The sequence below is a fragment of the Tenebrio molitor genome, chromosome 2 (genome assembly GCF_963966145.1).
Source record: "Tenebrio molitor chromosome 2, icTenMoli1.1, whole genome shotgun sequence".
NCBI classification, from domain to species: domain Eukaryota; kingdom Metazoa; phylum Arthropoda; class Insecta; order Coleoptera; family Tenebrionidae; genus Tenebrio; species Tenebrio molitor.
In genome coordinates this window covers 11,346,531-11,369,339 of record NC_091047.1, presented here as the reverse complement: position 1 = coordinate 11,369,339, position 22,809 = coordinate 11,346,531, and the positions used below count along the sequence as shown (strand labels likewise).

Below are 22,809 nucleotides of genomic sequence, written 5' to 3'. Positions count from 1 at the left end.
CGTCGGGCTATTTCACCGACCAAGACATAGTGACAAAGCGCCTCGGGGTTGTACGATGAGCTTCCCAAGCCGCTTCGAGCAGAGCTTGCTCCACCTTCCCCAACCAACCGTTTACCGACAAAAACCTAAGATCTCTAGAACCGCGACGGAGGTTTCACGTCAGCATCCCAGAGCCGCATCGAGCAGGACTTAGGTCCGCCTCCGCTAACGGTCGTAACTTAACCGTGGCCTCCCCAGGAATTTACTAGACAACCCCACGACTTCCTGATTGAAACCTAACTACCATTGTGGCGCACTTACAACATTTTACTTTAACTCTTCCGAAACCTAGCGGTGCTTAACAACAACATAAAGAAAACCCGAGTTTAATTCAATCGAACAACGCGTAACATTAAACGATGCGAAAATTCAACACAAAAAAAGCGCAACATTAAACAATGATCAAATAAACAAAACAAAACGCAACATTAAACAAGGATAACATAAGCAAAAACAACAAACCACAACATTAAACAATGAGGAAATAAAAGAGAACAAAACGTGAAGTTAAATAACGATAAAATAGAACCACATTAAATGGCTCAAATATCAGTAAACAACATAAACCACGAATACAATAATCGCTGGTAATGTTAAACAAAAAGATGGCGGGTCGAGTGCCGTTAAAATAAAATGTTAGTGAAAGAAACAAAATGGACGCTCGCGGTACGGACGACGGCTCCGAATTTCCGAAATTACAAGATTACAAAAAAAATGATCCTCCCGGGAGAAAACTTAGGGATAACGCTTAAAATTAACAAATGGGCGCTTCTTAAAGAAACAGCATGTAACAAAATGAAATCTACAACATACCCTTACCACGTGGTCCTGGTCCCGAAACAAAAAAACAAAACACAAAAAAAAAACAGGCAACGAAAGTGGGATAAATTACCCAGGTGAATAAAAAACGTCGAATTCTTCACGGGACACAAAATAGCTACTCGGAACGGTAGTGTAATCGGTTCAGATGTAACTTACAGATTTTTGGAATATTGGATCGCTCTTCGCAAGGTCTGTTCGTTTCGAAAAACCAAACAAAAGTGAACTACCCCCTTCAACCACCCGCGCGAGCCCGTTTCCTCCCCGCTATATTTCCGCTAGTAGTTCCCAGTCTAGCCGCTAGTACCTTCACATTTGGCGCGCTGTTGTGGCGGTACCGGAAACTTAAATTTAAATTTTAAACTGGGTCACTACAATGTCACCACTTCCGCAACACAACGGAACAGATTCACCAAATTCCGAATTCTCTCTATAATGGGACCTTTTTGAATCTACAGGATCAGAAGCAACATCCTTTCTTGTTTGTTTATTTTAATAAATAAGTAACAACTAAAATGTCGGTCATGTCAGTAGTAAAATTTGTTGCTAAAAAATTTCATATCAAAGGAAATTTATACTAAGAAAAAATGTGTTGAGTGAAGGTGTATTGTTTTTGACAACAGTGGCGCATTGGTTCTTTTCACATCGGAAACCATCCACAAAGTGCACGAAGTTGTTGGGAGCATCATTAGATCATTTAAGTTTTCTGTAGTTGCTGTATCTGGAGAAATCTCACGTGAACCAACATTTCATATCCCAATTGAAGAATTAGCCATGAAGAAGCTTGGTGGAAAATAGGTGTCGCATTTGTTGATAATGAATAAAAAATGCATGGAACGTTTGAACCATATTTAGAACAACGTTTACGTTCTAAAAGCAAAACAACAGAAAATTATACAGGCATGCTGATTTTCTGCCACCATAGATGGTAAAGGAGTTTTGGCCTTCAGGATAGGTTAGAGAACATCAATGATCTGGAATTTAAAAGGGATATTATTCTATAAGGAGTAAAGCTATCGCTTGAAAGTAATATATTGAAAGAATACTCTGCTGACTTTTTCGATCAGTTGTGAAGAAAAATTCATGAACAAAGAGTACATTTAACAAGCAAAGCTTCATTTCGCATCTAAATGATGCAGATGCTCGTACAATCGACGTTCCCATGGAAAATGTTGAATTGGTTCGATTTTCTGTCACATTTACATTATTTATTTGTCTGATTTAACTCCATCGGACTTCCATCTATTCCCAAATGTTAACAAATTCCTTGATGATTTTTCTGAGATAATGAGTTCAAAGTTGTATTTTTTTTAGTGTTTGTTATCAGCTTGCCAACAAAACTAGAAATTTACTATTTTCAATACAATTTTGTACTTATTTATAAAATTTATGGTGACAGGACAATTATCGGTTTTGTCGGTTACGTTGCTAACTTACTAAACAGACCAACAGATGGCGCAACGGGCAGCGTCCGAAAAAGTGTTACTTTTCGTCCGCTTGTGAGTACGTAAAATTACCGTTTGCGTTAAGGGTACCTAAAAAAGTATAATTTAAGTAAGAGACATGGATCTAAATAATAAATCTGTCGATTGTGTTGCATTTGCTGAAATTTTAGAGAATCATTAATTACAGTGACTGTTAAAGTCTTAGTAATTGAAAGTCGATTTTCGAAGACATTCTTTATTTAACAATTTTTCTATTTGCCCATATTTGCTGGCAGCAGTATAGATTCTAAACAGTACTCCACAGCTTCGAATCTATACTGGTGCTTGTAGTAGCCTTTGTATATTAGTTATTCAACCGAGATAGAGCTCGTCGTTTTACTATTTTTATGCACAGATAGTTTTTATAAGTTCTTGTTTTACGTAATGTGCATGTATGCATAACGGTGAAAAATTGCTTTTGTGTCGTAGTTTTGTTTGATGGAAATCTACGTTTATCGATATTCAGTATTGATAGTTGAAATTGTCTAATATACAATTAATTATTTATGTCACTGTGAATTACACACAATAAATGTTACAACAAAGTGCAAAACAAGTAATTTTCCAGAATAGCTTTGTTATTATTAAATTGATGAATATATGCATGCAGACATGTATATATTTATAGAAATTCTAAACATTATATTTACAACGTACCTATATGGTATTTTGTTTTACGTTCCATTAAAGTTAAAATATCCAATTTTCAAACCGTCCCGGAGGGTATGTTTGAGACTGAAGGGAAATAAAATATTTCCCTGCTAGCAGAGTAATTTAGTTTCGTGATATTTATGTATACATAGATATGTTGCGTACATGAACATCAGCACTGATAGCTGCGTTTGCTAAAATAACTACAGTTTCATTCCTTTGAAAATAATGTTTTAATGGCACGGTTGCAGGAAGAAAAATGAATGTATTCGTTTTGAAATATTCACATTTTCTGAGTTTCCTTTCTTTTAAATAATAAAACATTTAGCAAAAGAACATTGTCAAGAGATATTTAAACCATGTAAATATGTATGTGCTTTAAGCAGCTCTTATTGTTTTTCAAGGTTATAGAAGTAAAGATATAACTTATAACATTTCTAGAGGGCAAAACCACAAATATTCAGAATTATGATGGTTAGGACTTCTTTCTCTACAATTTAATTAATTAATTATGATTAACTGTAATTTAGCGGCATTTACACTCCAAAGACGAATATTATTAGTTTAAAGTTATTGAACACCTGTTGCAGTAATCATAGTGTAGATTAGTTTACTATTTGGTGTTAATCTTAAGTAATGTTTCAACACGATGGATTATTTCCTCATTTCCTTCTTAATAAATCTGATACCATTTTTAGTTTCATCTTATGGTGGAAGAAATATTTAAACATTGACAATAATAACAACATTATATTTAAATGTATCCCTTAAGTTGGCGTTGAAGAGTCGATTGTGAACGCACCACTAGTCAATCTGCCGTGTAAAAACAAAAACAAAGGAAAAAGTGGGGTTACATTTAAACAGTCGATCCGTAATCTGTAATACGTGGTGCGTTCACAATTGACTCTTCAACGCCCACTTTGAGGATAAATTTAAATGAAAATATTACAATTAATATTTTTGAAAAGACAGGATTTTTAAGGTGGAAAAAATTAGTAAAGCAATTTGTATACAAAAGCATCCATGTAATCGTAATAGTGTCTTTCCACTATTCGGAATCCTTTGATCGGGGCTTCGCCCTCACTTTCCACAAGTTCCTCACGCTCCTACATTTCTTCAGAAGTTTCGCCTGCGGCTTGAGTTAGCGTGTTCTCTTCATTCTTGATGAAATTAATTTGGTAGACCCAAACCTCGATTTTGTGTCTTTTTTCGTTCTCTTTCGTTAAATTAAAAATGACATGGCTCACATCACTCAATGAGTCCAGCCTTCAACCTTCAAGCTTTTTTTAACATTGACGTTCTTATTTCTTATTTCAAGTGAGATTAGTCATAGATATCATTTCCATGATGCTCAGTGCACTTCTGTGAAACAACTACTGTTTTCGCAGCAAAATGAATAACTGCTGATGCATTTTTTATCAATGGAGAACAGTGATTCAAAAATATAGCTTTAATCGGCATTTCGAAAATTGTTATTCAGAGCTGCCCTCTGCATGATATTTGAAAACTGCAAAATGTAGCATTTTCAACATGCAAACAAGAACCAAATGGACAAAAAATGAAACTGAAATGCACCCACTTCGTTTTATTCATGACATCCTATTAATTCGGATTTTGTGATGGAATATGAGATTTATTAAACATTTCAGCTACTTTTATGCAAATATGAGAGATACAAAGCTTTTAGAGTGCATCAACAGCCCAATAGCTTTGAGCCTGACAAACAAAGAATCAAATTATATAATTATTTACACGACGGTTTTTAATAACAAAACGAATTGGAAGTTTTTTTGTACAATTCATTTACAAATGCAAATATACATTTCATTTTTGTAAACAAATTAATAAAATTATAGAATACAGTACAAACGTGTTCCAGACTTGTGTAATGCTAATTTAGTATTCTAAAATGAAAACCTTGTTTTCCTAAATATACATTATGTGGAAATTTTTTCAGCCACAAATGTGGCTACTCTAATGTGTATTTACGATACTAAATATAGAATCTTTAGCTTATGTCTTGTAATTATCCTGTAGTAGGAGTGTGGCGTTTAAATCGATATGAAAGATTAAAGACTTGTGCCTTTTAAGGAGGCTTTTATTTATCACATTCATTATTACCGAGACACTTTGGTTATTTATTTTGATTTGGATGGGTGTTAATGAAGCATCAAATTCCACCATAATAGTGACAATTAGCGTAGGAGAAAGGAGCCGTTAGACAGATTACGATTTACTCATTTAGTGATTGCGAGAGGGTAGCTTGACCCCAGTCGAGACCATTACTTATTAAGATGATTGTGTATTGTTATCGATTGAAAAAATGTTGTTTTCAGAGTCATGCATAAAATATCCACCGGAATGATTCAATACCGGTGTCGGAGTCTAGGTGCACCTAAATATAAAAATATTGCGGTATAAAAAAACTTATTGAAAGAGGGCCGCATTGTAATAAAACCACACCTGATGCAAATATTAGCCACAATATAAAGTAAAAGTGAGCCAGGATACGAACCGGCATCAGCATAAATCTTACGCCTTCCTATACGAGGATATAAATTACAATTACGGTGGTTGTGAAGGAACGACAAATATTCGGAGATTGCATTTATGAGAGAAGGTCTGAATTATTTTATGCGAGGTACATGTGAAAAGAACACAAGTTCTGCGGGTTTGTGTTTTTATTCGTTATTCATTCAAAACATAATTTTGTTGACAGGAGTTGGAGACGAGGAGGGACCCGGAATCTTAAATATCACAGCCCGAATCAAACGGCCTTAGCTAAGAGCAGTATCGTTGTCTGCATAACAATTATTATTTTAGGGGTTCTGATTTAATGACACCAGTAGTTCCTTCGGGCGATCTTCCTAAATTATTTTAATATCTTCAGCTCGAGGTGTTTACGATCGGAGTTTCTTTACTCCAAAACTGTGGATGTCGTTGGAATATTTTCCCCCTTCATGACGATTGCAGCCTATGTTGTAGGTGTATACGATACATATTTTATTGTACTGTTGGCATTTCGCCAATGTTATATTAGTATTTGCTACCGAATATTTGCAGGAATATTTCTCATAATTTATCGGGGGAATTAGTTGGGTTTGTATTAGGTTTTATTGCCCAGAAATATTAACTATTGTGCTCAGTTTCGGAATTTAATATATGCAACCGTCTCTGTGATTGCTTGTCGAGGTTAGGTATTATCATTTAACCTGATTTGCCTTGTCGCTTTCTTGAAACATATTTTTTGTTTTCGCAAACAACTTGAAATGAAATTATACTTTCGTAATTGTTTGTTTGTTTTCGAGACCAAGAAGATAATTGTTTCAAATAAGTTTAGATAAGTAATTACTGCGAAAATGAGGTTCAAGTTTAAAATTAATTATTTTCTACTACAATTATATTACGAGTGTATTGATTAAAACGTGATATTTTGGTACATAACAACCATACAAAGTAGAAAACACCAAATTATTTCGTTAGTGGTGGCATCTTTAAAGACTTTGTTATTTTTGTTATTATTCTCCATTCTTCCGCTCCCTTGTCCCAATTTTAAGGGACAGCATACAAAGAGATTATCATTTTAATTTTAATCTGATAAAAAGCACAGAGCCATCTCCACCAATCAATTAACCTCGTTCCGAAACCTTTCCCTTTCTCATTTCTTTTTCTTTGGTTCCGAAGAAAACTGACTTCTTGCTGATCAATATATTTTCCTATATCTTGCCAGATATGTATGATAAATTAATTGATTTTTTATTTTCTTATTGAACATTGAGAAAATGTAAAATTTGTTGTACTGACAATTATGTAATTGCCAGATTTTAAAACGAATAAATTTTACATAAAAGCTGTATCGTTCATATGGTTTTGTTGAAAGTTAAAATAGAATAAAACATCACTTTATATAAATTCATAATAATAACATACAATGGCTTTAAATTACAAATGAACGGCAATTAATAAAATGCATTAATATTAATGAAAAATATCATATATTTTAAAATATGCAAATTCTAATTTAGCTTATAAGTAGCAACAATTTGTGAAAACTATATTTTACAGTGTTATATAAATTTGCAATTACATGCTGTAAACACATTTTCAATTTCTTTAGGATCACATCCGTATTTTTTTAGAAACCTTTTTTTTTCATTTTTTGCATATCGTAATGAAAGTGGCACTTTTTTACACAAAAAATCGTAGTGAAAGTATGTAGTACTTCTTTGCATCATTTTATCTTCTTGGGAGATGATTGTCAAAGCATATCTATTTTTTTTTTGTAATTTTTCATAGGTAACTCACATCGATGTGCAAAAAAATAGTGTGTACAATGCGTAATGAAAGTCTCTGTTTGCTACCTCATTTTCGCATGTTGCTGCTCTAGGGAATTTTTGAAAGAAAAACTTCTTTAGGCAACATTATCTCCGGGCAGTGAATTAATTTCACCGTCACGCCGTCACGCGTCCCGCGTCAAGTCATACGCTCCGAGGTGAAAGGCTCATTCGAGTTAGTTGGGGGGAGCCGAGTTTAGCCGAGCGAGCGAGAAACACTTTTTTTACTAATCTGTTGGAAAATTATACTGAAACAAAAATGGTAATTTATCGTAGCGGCTGTATTAACATGTTCTTCTTCCAAGAAGGTAATTATCATTTGTAGTTGTTTGATACCTAGTAGAAACTATGCAACGTTAAAATGAGAAACGAGACAGAACAAGCACAGTTCCAATATTTCCCTCACCTCATACCAGCAACGCTGTTCACTTGCTGAGAAAAATTTCCAGTTGAGTGAATTCATGAAGGTGAGCCATTTAGACGTAGTCAGAGTTCACAGACGTGACTGTATGGAAGTTGTAATACTCCAGTTCCATCTAAGCATATTACAAGGGTATAATATCAAGTGGAAACCCATCGAGTGTTTTCCAGAGACGGAAACGTATCAATACGCTTTCACCATTCGGTCATTTTAAATGAGTCGGTCCTTCTGTTCTATGCCGGTCACAATTTTCCCTGTACCGAGGGCTGTCACGGAAGTCCTATTAAGTTCAGGTGAACTCATTTGGAATTTTTAAAATGCACGTTCGCCAACCGACACTCATGTCGCTGCCTGATAAAAATTGAAGATGCGTGATTGGTTTAGTCAAGTAGCGGCGACGGATGACACTTGCTACCGAAGAGCTAATCACAAAATCAATACATTACATTATTCATATTTTTATGAAAAAAGGGAGCCTTCGACAAGCGATATATAAAACCTCCACAGATCAAATCCACGGTAAAAATGTGCCACGAATTGTACAAGAAGAATTGATGCATCAATCGATGGATACAGGTTTTATACCGATGCGGGTAGATATGTGTACAGTAAATAAATTATCAATATTTATGCAAGTGAGGCAAGTTTTCTATTTTTAATTATCAGTTCCTGCAAGAAAATTTATTCATTAAAGCAGAGTTAATTGTTATTTACTCAAGGAGAGGGATACAGGCCTTATTATCGCACACGTGTGAAGTTTGCATAGCATAGTATAGTAATAGCTACATTTTTATTTGTGTAAAAGTTCGCGAATAGAGAATGAGTTCTTTAGTTTAGATGAAGATGAAGTAGCAGCATCATTCTTTATTTTGGCTTTTAATGAGCCCGACGGAATTGAAAATGCAACCCACGATACATTTGCAAAGTAAACCTGGAAATTGTCCGCGTCCGTATCCAGGTTAACTTCGCAAATGTATTGTGGGTTGCATTTTCAATTCCGTCGGGCTCATTATCACTCGTGGAATAGCCTGTATGTATTACATGAATGTTTCTTTTTAGTACAACATAAAAGATGTTCGCTAGTTTTCATTAAACTTACTTATGTAAATCTATGATCGTAAACAAGTCTTAAACAAATTTTAAATTAAAATGGAGAACAAAAGATTTCGAGATCGAAATATTGTCAGAACGCAAAATTAAACTAATAGGGGTTTTATTTATTTTAATTATCTTATCTCAATGGCAATTTCTTGCGGATAAAGTTTTTACAGTAAAAATGAAAATATCATTCGCTCTGTAAATAAATTATTTTTAATTGAGGTATGTTCAGTTCCTGAAATAGCGTAGATAACGAGATGATTTCGTTAGCAAATCAAAAATGAAAAAATGCACTTTCCCCATAATTCCAGCTTGGCTTGTACGTGATGAACGCGAATTCCCGTTTCCGGTCGTATTTCATTTATTCCGGCAGCCACATTTTTTATTCGGTGCAGGTTGGTTGATGAGTACTTTTTTGTCGATGTGGCCAGATGACGGCCCTTAAAATGCGATATCTATGGTTTGTGAATTCCGAATTTGGTTCATTAATTCCGCCATTTCCCGCCACATATTTCTTGTTTAATTCCGATGGAAAAACGCACAAATTAAATTTATCGTCGAAAAACACTCCGCAATTTATGTGAGTTGATCGGGAGTTGCTGCGGCTGGACCGAACCACCTCCTAAGGACTGTTTCACGTTAGGTTTGGTGGTTTATGTGACAGCAAGAGTGATCTGTGCTGATATAAATTACAACTTATCTTAAATACACAGCTCCACGGTCGGCACTAAGCACATACACCGGAAAATTTACTACTCATCGATCCTGCCGCGGATGCTGTGCACTATAAAACATTTTATACCTAAAAATTACCCATATTAAATTTTATCGTTCATGAATATGTAACGGCACCGCGATTATTTCTCGATTTTTGCGATCGAAACAGATTTACCGACGGAGGCGATTAGCTCAAGACCACTCCGCCTCCGATTCCTAATTCTCATTAATTCAACCATATCTGAAGAGTTAGGTCCGAATTTACTGCCGCATCCGGGGATATTTAACGCGTTTTATAATTGGTTCGACTCCTTCAAGCTTAATCTTTGATTATCGTTTAAATTCGAAACTGTGTCGGCGTCTCATTGTAAAACAGGTTTATCAGGAACGAGCTAATCTCAGATTAACTCTGTTGTTCACGGCCCGCATTAATCTTTTTAAAATATTTCATTGTGGAGTTACCAGGGTGTTTTAAAACTAATTCGAGTCAGGTCTGAAATTCGAAATTCACGTGGTTTAATGAATTATAATTCTTAGATGTTAGATGATTGCGTATCTCCGAATCTAACCTACCTAATAAGTATACGTTAAGGTAAATTCGTGTATAATCAGATTTCAGCAGCGTTATCATCACGCTCATATTACTCCATTACGTTTCCACTTTCCATTATGAGTTCTCGTTGTCATGAAGTTGTTCAATGTCCTAATATCCGTGTTTTGTAATTTTGATGATGAATTGATACAAAAAAAAGAAAATAAAAAAGAAACTTTTCTCATTGTCAATCGCATAATCTTGTTTGCTTTGTCAAATTGATAATTATAACTGTTTAATGATTACTGACCCAAATCAAGTTATTTTACATCTTTTTCGAGCGCTGATGCCAAAATTGAAGTTCGGTGTTGTCTATAGTCCATTTTTTTAAATTATAGTCCGATGAGCTTAGTCCGAATCAAGAAGTCGACATGACCTGCGTCTGCTTTCGACATTTGACAGCAGTGCATGGTGCTACCAATATTTGAAAATTTATATTGGCATCTTGGGACAAATATCATTACAAATTTCAATTTTTGAGATTTTAAGTTGTGTTCTTTCGTGCTTTCATGATTTCTCTGCAAATTCATTCCTCCGATTTCATTTTGTTTTTCAAAAAACAGTTCTTTGCAGAACTCTTTTGATAACTATTTATCAACTAATAGGTAAAATGTATTAAAAGTTGTTGGAAACAACACTAAACAACCAGGTTTGGACCGTCTTTCTTTCTTCCAAGATTTTGGTTCGGCAATGCCACGTAAGGTCAATGCCCTTATACGCTAATAAGAAATTTATTAACGTATTTTACACGGAACGAGATAATAATGGTCCACTTCTGCCACTGGCTGCTGTTCAAGAAAGAGTTGCGTAGCTTTTCCTTGGCATTATATGGCGGAAATTTCAAGCAAAATTAAACGAAATGATCACCAATATAGTTAAAACCTAACCTAAAAATTTGACTTCACTAATGGAATAAACGTACAACCCGCGTCTTGCTCTAATCGCACATGCCAAAGCGAGATGCATAGTGGGACGGACGAAATACGTACAAGAATCCAATAGCGTGTTTTACATTATGTTGAAAAGAGATAGCAATATAACAGTTGCTCTGCTTATTAATTGATCCATCGGACTATAATTAAAAAATGGACTATATCACCAGAGAACATATTGTGTCAAAAGAACAGAAGAGATATTATAGTTTTCCATCCATTTTACAAATTCATAAATATCGAACTAATAATGCTGTACTTCGACTGGTTTATATATTTCTAGATTTTTAATTCTTATGATAACACTTGCTTTTTTATCTAATAGTAGATTATATCATTAAGAGTAGAAGTGAGTGTTTTTGTCAAGACCGAGACGAATTCGAGGTCGCAACTGGGCGAAGCACAAAAAGACCTTCTACTCTGACGGCTTGTGGACACTTCTACTCCTAGGACTTGAAGTATTTCTACTCCACTTTTACCGTTTTTGTGGAGATACACAAAGGTGCGATTTTGGACCGCTTGAAGAGAAAAAATATTTTAGCGTTTTATTACAAATCTTTACCAGCTTGTGTGCCGATGAAGATCTGAGAGGTTGTAAATTGTTTTACAAAGTCCAAAACATATTAATTAATATTTAAATCTGTCCCTTTCACCCTCTGATATCAGTTCCCGATTTTCTCGAGAATATTTACAACTTTCTTGCTGTCCCACAAAACATCGGGTTTTAAAACGAGCGAAATATATGTTCTGAATTTAGATTATGTCTAATGCACCCTACTAACTCTGTGGTGCCCTTTGGAGCCATTCATTTTTTACCACCGTCTTGTGGAGCTGATAAAATTTGTATTGAATGTATCGTTCATTTTGTCCCAAATCTGAGCGTTAATAACATGCTCTTGATACAGTTTGGAAAGAGGCGGAACTTTTCTGAACATCACTGAAATATTTATTGTCAACGACGTTTCCCCAAAAAAGTGGTGTTGAAACAAGTGATTTGTATATTGCTTTTGTTTCGACAAACCTTGTTGCACAATTTGCTTGCACCAGCTCGGCAGATTGTAAAGCTTTCTAATTTTGCGAGCAGTAAGACATCGATTTTATCGCCTTAAATCATTGAAGCCTTGACAATAACGCGATTCTCCGGGATAAATTGCTTTCGGAATTAAAATTTATGCAAACTCCGGAGTATCGCCAATTTCTAAGAATAAGCCACGGCTCCTTGTTAAATTAAAGTAAGAGAGAGACTTTGAATAATTTTGTAACGTGTGAAAAGTTCCATTTTACCAAGTGATTAATCGAATCGAAAGCCCTTTTAATTTTAATGATGACTGCACCGTCTCAGTCGTATTAATCAGCATCTAGAATGACGCTGTCGTTTTTAAGATTGACGACTTCACAGTACCCCGTTTCTAATTATCAGCTGTTCTCAGGTAAAACCTTCCCGTTCGGTAATTATGTTTTTCCATTAGATAGTTTGAGATAAATTGGGGAAGAAATAAAACAGCGCCTGGATGGAACAAAGGACGCCTTTAAAAAACCACGGAAATGCTTTCCAAGCGTCTGAGCTGGGAAGAAGAATTAGCGAAACTTTGCGATGATTTAAACGGTTAAGCTCGTCGGTGGTGGTGCCATTTGATTTTATTTCATTTCGAAATCGACGGGATAAAGTTGCGGATTTACTCGAGGAATTACTTTGCTTTTAATTGTGACAACTTAAATCCTCTTCTGAATGCCTAACTTTCAAAACCAGTAAGATGCTCATCTCATTCTCACCTATTGCTTTGTTGTTTCGACAAAATTGATTCTCTTTGTTATTCCGTTTGTGACGGCTCCCGCAAATTTTCACTTAGTGAAAGATTAACTTAGTATCAAATTGCGCGATTTTCTTTTGATCAATGAATCACAAAATAAATTCATCCAACGCAAACGAGACCTTTTCCGTAAATATTTGCACACTAATTTACCAAACACGTGACCACAAGTGGACAGAACCATCAACAACGTAAACTGTTTTATTTATGAACATGTGAAATTACCTTAAATTTGCTCAGTTCTGTTGAAATGTTTTACTGAAATAAAAATGAATTTGCTGAATTAGGTGTATCGATTGGAGAACAGAAAGAATTCTTGTTTCGTTAATACTGTTAGATTAGCGTAATTAAGGAAAGTAAACATCCGCTTAACTTAATACAATGGAATTTGTTATACAAACTTTAACATTAAAGGTTTAGTGCATGCTCATTAGTTTTCCAAATTGCACCAAACTATGTATTACAGTTAATTTACGACTAACCGATTCATGCCAACGTAAACTCTACAGCGCTGTTATGTTACTTTAACCGTTGCATTTTATTGATCGGCGAAGAAAATATTGTAAAATCCGTTTTAAACCAAAATTTTACTGTCTACTTAAATTCCGACTTGTGTTTTGTCACAAAATATTTCAATTTTGTTTTCTGCAAGAATTCATATAAACCTAATGATAAATGCTTCGTGACAGCACATTTTTAGAGGGAAAAGTATTATTACACGTCGAAACTCTTCAGGGTTTCAATTTAAAAGGATCTTGTAAAACCAAGAGATTTTATTTCTATAATAAGAAAGAGAAAGCTAACTCAACACCGCTTATTTTGCGGGTTTTGTGGTTATTTCAAAAGTTTCAGAGACAGTAAGGGCTTCTTGCATAAGCATCTAGAATTTATAAATTCACTGTCTCATCGGAAGTTGTTTCGCGAAAAAATCAGGCATTATAATGTAGTTACGAGTATATTGATTTATTTTTGATGTGAAAATTCCTTTAGGCGTACCGCGACATTATTACCGGGCAGTGAATTAGTTTCAGTGTCACGCGTCACGTCACACGCTCCGAGGTGAAAGGCTCATTCGAGTTAGTTCGGGGGAGCCAAATTTAGCCGAGTTTTCACTTCTGTCGTGGGGTCTTAAACACATACTCTTTTTTTTAATGACGCCAACATTAATATCATCAACATCATCCCCAGTTAGGCAAAAAAAAAATATTTGTTGCTTTCACTTCAAAGGAGGTCATAGTTTGAAAAATGTAAAATCTGTTCTAGTTCTGATAAAATTTATTATTTCTATAGTAAAAACTTCCGTAGCCTAGTTCTAGAATGTGTTACTTCATTACTGATTCCTGACGAAATTGCCACGATATAAGTGTGCCGTAGTAATAAATAGATCTTGCAACATTATTGATTAAGTAACTGACAAAAAACGAATTTAGCTTCAGTTGGATATGTCACTATCTTTCATAACAAGAAAAACATTTGCGGCAAAAATTTTAAGCGAAATTGTTTCAGAAGCAATCTGAAATGTCTCTAGTTGTGGAGTTATAATATAATTACATTTCGTGTTCAGTGAATTTCGCTGTGACTAAACTTCTTGAAAAGCCCTGATTGTTATTAATCGTTTTTGCAGGATTAATTCAATTAAATAACAAGTCCTTTCTCTCTACTTCTAGCTAAAAGCCAGTTACTTTTTGTGCTGACCAGGAACGTTTTAAATAGCACGCGAATGCGAGAGTGGAAAATAAAATCCAAGAAATCTCCTCGAACCAGCAAAATGCATTATGATGCACCAAAATGCTTTGCATAGTTCTACGTCGAGGGAACTAGATCTCATAACATTAAATAAACGAGATCAGCAAATTATGTGAAAAGCATGACAATATGTGTTTTGTGCGAACTCGTGCCACTGCTCAAGAAATGAGGATTGATGCCTTTGCATATCTTTTGTACTTATCCAACTTGATACGGAGCAGTTGCTTCTAGAGGTGCATTGTAGTGCTTGCAACGAAACAGAAAATTCATGTCTAAGGTAAAAATAAGCTTGTCAAGTTATACTATCTTACGTTATATCTTTGTTTTTTATTTTAGATTTTCGTGGATGCATCAGGGAACAGTCAGAAGGAAGGACTACAAATTATGTCAGTTTTTGATTTTAGGTAGCTCTAGCATATGCGTGAAGTAAATCTTGATATTTTTTTACTGATTTTAGTCGATAGATGTATAATTTGTGTTCTTTATATTGGATGAATCTGGTAGGCTGCACTTCCAAATCCGACGGTATAAAAATCCACGATCTGGTCAATTATTTACGAACTATCCAAGTTCCAATTTTATCCTTAATTGGATCGAACCGGATCGAATCTTAGACCTAAATCCAGACAAGCATTCTCCGGATCCTGTTTTTCTTGGATTTTGCTCATGTTTTTGTGAGTTTTGCCGACTGAATTCAGTTACACTCAATAATCCCTAATTCAGTAACAAATTTCAATATTGATTTCTAACTGCGAAGACAAGTTTTTGATATCAAATTATGTAAATATTTTTATTCCCAAAATTTCCAAGATTGTCAAGGTATACGAGTATGTTTGAAATGTATCGGTGTATATTCTGTGTAAACTTTCCAAAAATATGTGAAATATTGCTATTGTGCAAACATTATTTAGATTTCCCCCTCGAGTGTAATGAAATTGAGTGAACACAACATCATGGCTCAACTCACAACAAACGTGAAACTGTACGAGTGAGAATAGGAACTGTGTTCAGACGAAACTTTGTATACAAAATAGCCATTGCTTTGATACACAAAATTTGACTTAATCACTTTTTCTTTGAATGTTGTCAGTCTCGTACGAACGAAAATGGAAGAGATTGAAAGAAGTTGTGTCGTTGAAATTCATTTTCATACTTTGGTTAATTTCATGAAGGAGCTTTCGTAGACTGTCCCTTAATTTAGTCATTAACAGTATATCAAGGCCACGAAATCATTTTTAACGTACCGAGAGAAAAATTGTCGCTGAGGCGCTTGCGGCCGGACAGGACAATTTCGAGGATGGAAAAATTAAATCATTCATTCAAATGACACTCTGAAACAATGAAGCAGTCAACAAATTATCATCGCCCTTAGCAACATCGTAAAATCACGACTTGATGGAATAAAAGGTACATGCAATTTTTTGTAATTTCTTGCTTTCGGCGCTTGCTATAAATGACTATTAACAACAGGGCCATTATACATTATTGTTCCATCGCAGTAGGCGTTGATGGCGTAGTTGGATGTGCCGCAAGCGTTGTGACATGAGTCAGACTAGTATCGCCGATAGGTGGCGGTACTAGCGGTAGTAGAAATCTGTCTATTAGTTTGTCTAACGTTGCGAGGCTGGCGGCACATCCAACATTTGTGTGGGTTTTCAACGCCAACTGCGATGGGACAATCATTTATAATGACGCTGTACAATCGTGCACACTTTACTGGACACCGTGCGATAAAATTGTTTTTGTACTCATAGCCTTGAAAGCAACGCTTCCAACATCCAACGCTCGCTCCGAAACGAGTGCTTCCCGGTCGACTCGAATGTAAAAATTGCAAAAAATACTGGCCCTTTGAGGCATTAAAAAAATCTGTCTTGATAATAATAAAATTTAGTTCATAAAATACAACTTCCTTGGGTTTTCCTCCATTAAAAAATTACGGAAAGATTTATAATCGTTGAAAATTGTTCCTACAAAATTCACAAATTATTGCAAAAATTGAAATATCAAGTGAAGCAATTGTTTCCAATAACCAAAGATCACTGCCTACTTGGTTTTATGTTCGTTTATGTTTAATGTATTGAAACAAAAAAATTTAATTTAATTTTCGTACAAAAAATATTGTGCGAACCACTTGCGTGAAGACATCTTCCGTTCATTCGCGCATTAATTAAAGGCACTCGCTCCTTCGTCGCTCGTGCTTTAAAAAATGCGCTCACGCGGGAACATCGTCTTCCCGCACTTGGTTCGTAAATAACTATTTATTGGACGCTTGTAGATAAATTAATTAAGGGAAAAATACAGGAAATTAAATAAACCAATTAAAATTTGACTAATTTTTGACATATCTTTCAGAAACGCGAACTAAAATAATGATTGACGATACTGCTTCTATGTGTGAAGACTGTGAAGACGATTTTCATTTAAATAACTCTTTTTCTCTTCGCACCAGTACCTTAAGGTGCGATTATTTTCATTCTTCTAGTTTTTAATTAATTTTGCAATTAACAGAAAAAAAGTTAAAGCTAGTTAACTCCTGGGTCTAGAAATGTAGGCAATAAATTATATCGATCTGTATTAATTGGGATTAAATTACTTTTTCGATCATGATGGTCGAATTAAACGTGTGGATTTTTCAGTTATAAATGCCATTAACTAAAATAAATTATATTGTGAAACTGGAAATTCGAAACCAATGTGATTATCGGCGATGATTTCAGTAGCTACAATATTAATGAAATTTTCTCTGCAACGTTTTAATAGTTTCAATTGAATCAGAGTCTTCAGGTGCGCCTAATAACTTGATTAAATGCTAGACTGTAATTTTACGAAGACGATGAATGTATTTAAGCTAGACGAGATCAATATTAGAAGTGAACAAAGGCAAGTGAATTCATTTTGGTGCTCATCCATGCTCACACAAAGAAGATATCTTCTTATCTATTCACTTATTGTTGAATCTGCTAAATAAAGATAAGGCGTATAAATCATAAGACGGATAAAACTGAAGACGAGAGTAGAGCAAAATATTTTCTAAATGAAACTACTGCAATATTCTCTTTAACATAAATTTCAGCGTTTAGTAAATTTGAGATAATCTCTCTTAATTTGATAATTTATAATTTTCATTTTGAGATCATGTTTGTTAAGTCTCACATATCTTACAAAGGATGTTTTTCCCTGTATTAAAAACTGGATTAAATTTTTTTGCTTCCACACCCAAGATTATTATCGGGTGTTTTTAACGTTGCTAATTTGAATTTTAGGATGTGAATAAGCGCGTAGAGAGACTTAGTTTAGTGTAGACGTCAGGTCATTACGCCGCCCTCAGCCGCCCTCAACCGTCCCCAGCCGCAATAGCTAAATTAAGTTATAAAAAAATAGTTTTCCTTATAACTTGGTAAACGTCGTCGTAGGAATGGTGGGCTGCTTTGACGGAACATGTTCCTGAAATCCTTCAGAACAAGTAGCAAGATTATGACTTGCGAACTCTGACAATTTTTTAAAATTTCGTGTTATTTTAGACTAACAACGTAATCTTTTAGTAGTGGTGATGCAGAGAATTGTCTTGTACTCTCTAATTTCATTGAAATGATTTCTTTAAGTAATTGGAGCGTAAAAGCTTGTCTTGTCTTTCAATTAGATTTATATCCTTTTGTCCTCTGTACAATGTTTAGTTCTGAATGAAGAGTTTATCGACACTATGATTGAATCAGTTTGTCTCCAATACTTCTACATTTTGTCCAAACAATCTCTATTATTCAGTTTGTCCGAAGCTTCGCCACAGAAGTTGTTGAAACTATATTGTGAAGGTTATAACTTATAATATTAAATCTGTTCTACACCAATTTATTTTCTGTCTTGAGTGCTGCTTTTTTCTCTTATTACCATAAAAGATAAATTACATGAAGAACACAACAGAAAGCTTTTTAATGCAAATAGAAGTTTCTTGTTAAAAAAAGGAGGTGTAAACGCGAACGACTTACACCCCCACGGCCATTATGCACTGAAAGGCTTAAATTATGATGTATTGCTTGTAGTGTACAGTGTATAATTAATAAGAAACTTCAGCCCCCGAAAATGTATTGTAGTAATCGCGTAAGCTCGACATTCTTCGGGATTGCAGAGCTTAAGGAAAAAGATGCATCCAGCGCTGAGTCATAAATATTAATGAAGTGATTAAGTCAGGGTGTTATACGCATTTTCGAACAAATTATCCGTTATTTAGGAGTGGAGCTGCAGACTCGGAACAAATATTTCCACACACTGTCAGGACAGTGAAAGTGTTAATTAATATTTGTAGTGGTTGAGCATGATCCAAATCAGAAAATTGCTTTTTTTGCAACCGGTTAATATTTTTTCTGGTAATAATATTTTGAAAGCTTTCCATTTGCATAAAATTAAAATAAGCGCCATTAGGTGTGACAGAACGTTTCATATATTTTAATAACAATCGGGCCCATTTTATTTCAAACGATCAGAGTAATTGAGGGCCTACATATTCAAAATTACTATCGATTTCCGTCGACGATATTTGCATGGTTGTGGACTTCCACTAATCAGAATTTTAACAGCATTTCACTGTTACAGTCTGCTCCTGTTTAATGACATTCATTAAGTGGTGGTAAACATTTCATTGAATTTACACTATATTTTTCATCGCTGAAAATCTATTGCTTTCAGATCCCCGATAAAAGCTTTCCACTTATTTGTTATTTATTTTTTTGGTAGTATTGTTCACAGCGTCTGTGATTAATGTGCATAAATACACGCCTTTTTTCATACAGTTCCGATATCTTGAAATATATGAGACGATAATATTGAGGAGCTTTGGCGCAGTTCTGGATAAAATGCGAAATCGTTTTACTTCCTTTTTCACGTAGCATATTTTTATGACAATCATATAATGTAAAGGTCATTTATAATGTAAACGTGTCTTCCAAGTGTATCGACAGAAATTATTGAAGGAAAAATTACCGATAGTATATTACCAGACTTTATTACTGTCATTACTGGGAATACTGGTTACAAAAAACGTTTATTTTCTTAATACTTCCCCATAATTTACAATTTTATTACATCAGAATCTTGTAAATAAGTAGTCTAATGACAAATAACGACAATAAATTCACTTATGTTTATGAATGTGGTTATTGCTAGTGAGGTCAGAATAAATGTATTGAATTGGTATTGGTACCTTTCAGTAAATAAAAACTAAATGGTTGTTGTTCACACCTAAGCAATTACATTAATAACTACTTCAGTGATGGAACATTTTCTACTTTATCGTTTTCTTTTTGATTTCAAATACATATTCAGGGTATTTCACGAATGAATGAGCCCGACGGAACTGAAAATGCAACCCACAATACATTTCCAAAGGAAATTTGTATATTGTGATTGCAACATCCAGCTTTTCATTGGAAATGTATTATGAGTTGCATTTTCAACGAGTTTCTACTATTTCTAAAAGTTAGGAATATTAAAAATATCCGTTTTTAATTCGAACATTTGTAGTGATCGCTGTGGCAATGACAAAGCTCATTTACATTTTCCACTAATTAGAATTGTATGAAGGCGTCTAAATGCTTTTATTTAAATCGACTACAATGGTACGGCGCTCCCAATTAATTTTCATCTCTTGGAATGTTTTGAAAAAAATCTTTAAACATAATATAAAAATAATAATGTAAGCAAAACGTTACTTGAGCAGTTGCTGACACAATTGTTGGACTATTAGTTTGTTAGAGGACATCTTACAGTCGGAGTAGCAAAGCTCCGTGGGTGAGTACACAAAATCGGAAATTAATGTTTATATAGGATGTATGTTATGGTTCAAAGTTTTGTGGAAAATGACTATTATACAAGAAGGATTTGGGGCGTTTCCTTAAAGCTGTATTCGCCTCCCACCTTGCCGGAAAGCTTTGGTGTCAATACTTCCCGGCATATCGAAGATAACAATATTTCCCCGGCTCGTGGTTTTGCATTATACATGTCTGTAAGTATGCGTAAGGGTTTTGAGATTTTGTATTCGCGAGCTTTTCGAATACATCCGGAGTCGTTAATGCGATAAATGCGTCCACATACAGGAGTTATTGTGAGTTGTGGTCGGAATGTAAAGCTTTCACGGTGATTAACTTGCAGGGTGTCGCCTTTTTAAAAGCCCATGTATTCTTCACTGTATTTTGTATTAAGTGTTAGCTATTTTTCCCCGGGTTGGTTTCTTACCTCTTTGCCATATTTTTAAGGCTTAATCTACCCCAGCTCCCATTTTCTTCGCTATTTTTCACGTATTATTATGTTGTGAAATATTTAAGGGGTGTTACCTACGCTTATCATTTTTCCCGGTAATACATTACTGATTCTGACAGCGAAAAATGGACGGGTTTTAGTCATCCTTGAGTTTTATTTCTGGATTTATCGGCGGATGCTTACTTAAGGACGACTTGTGCTTTTCCGGATGGAAAGCCAGAAACGCAAACTGACAAAAAATTAAAACGAAGACTAAGCCGTCTTCAGAACAGACAACAAATAACGTTCTGAGTATAAGTGTAAGCGCCCGCTTGTCTTGCAAGAATGCAAAGCTGATTGTATTTACTGCACAATTTATCAACCGAACCAAAACAGAATACAATTTTCTGGAAGCAGATAAATGCTGCAGTGGTGAACAACCTGTCACTTTACAACAACAAATCAACCGTAAAGAAAGACGAATGCAGATTTTCAACATTTCAACGAGGCTCACGCACAAAGTAAGAATTTTCAAAAGTACATAATAACAAATTATTTGAAAATTCAATTTGCTCAGAAGCTTGAAGCTTTAAATGAAACATTTTTCAGAGGAAATAGGTGTTCAACATTTCAGAATCTTTCAATTTCATTGTGGTAAATTAAAAAACTTTTATCAAAAATAACTTGTGGAACTGATAACTGTTATTGGTGTTGACAGAGTGATACTGCAGCAACCAACAATTTAAGGCATTGCACCGTAAATAATAACTAATAAATTATGGAGAAATATCTTAAAAACTTGAGTTTACAATAACGAAAATCAATAGTGTTTGAGAGAGAAAATTACCTATGGACCAATTTTTAAAATTACATTTGCAACACTATTTAATATAATCATATAATCATTACTTACTAATTCTCCACTTGGGATTTGTATAAAAATGATAAAATCGGGTCTCACGAAGAAGATGTTTATTTAGAAGTATTTAAGTTTTTAGGGGAAATCATAAACTTAATATTTTAATAATCTACATATGAATATCTTAGATCATTAAACATTTACCATTTCATTACTAATTTGATTATAATAAACCTTGAAAGTTTCAAAGTTCATGAAATATTACTATTCAATGTTTCTTTAATTAATTAGATATCGATTTTCACTTAGTAACTTTTACCAACTTTCACTGGTCGTCTTCACATTGTCAGAAGTTGTTGGCATTAACCATTTAACATAAAATTGAAAGGATGTGTGTGTCGTGTTAAGGAATTTGGAAATTCATTAGTGCAATCCTGAGTGGTTTCTCAGAATATTTCACTCATACATTGTTGTAACAATGCAACAGGTACTGAATTATTAAATGGAAATTCAAAAAATTACAGTGGAAATTTCACATTGTTACAGCAGAAACGTTCAAGTCAAGAAAACCCAAGTTTCATAGAGTCATGAATCGATTTGGAGTAATAACAGAACGAAAAATTGGCGAAAATGTCATTAGAAGTGTACCCAAAAACACGGAAAAGAGTAAGAATAATGTCTGGAGACAGTTTATGTCAAAAAAGTACACATTTTTGTCGAGAAAAAAATTGATTTGAAGTATTCTGTATTTTTATTCCAGAAATATTCTCCCTAAATAGTTACCTCTTGTGCTTAAAAATTAATCGGATAATTACTCATTCTTCGAACTTAATTATTAACAACAAGTTTCCATGAAAATCATCGGTAATTTTTAAGCACTTATGGTATTACCCCCGAGAATACCAAGTAATTTGTAAATTATTTAACCTATTTAACATTGTGTAACGTAGTTTTTTGTACTTTTTTAATGTTGTATTCTTACATTTTTTGTTTTTATGACTTTAAAACAGCCTCGTTTACGTCCCTTACTAATATTTCCATTTTTATTTTAAAGAATATGATAGTTTTATCAAATTAT

General features: G+C 34.3%; 1 protein-coding gene and 1 long non-coding RNA gene across 4 annotated transcripts in view; both read left to right on the top strand.

Annotated features, from left to right (window-relative positions):
- The window catches only part of dpr12 (defective proboscis extension response 12), a 337,047-nt gene that overhangs the window by 20,120 nt on the left and 294,118 nt on the right, over nucleotides 1-22,809 (top strand). The gene's annotated exons all lie outside the window — the stretch shown is intronic.
- LOC138124038 (uncharacterized) lies at nucleotides 8,774-15,534 on the top strand. The gene is made up of 2 exons (XR_011156985.1): nucleotides 8,774-14,921; nucleotides 14,981-15,534. It is a non-coding gene; the product is annotated as an uncharacterized lncRNA (long non-coding RNA).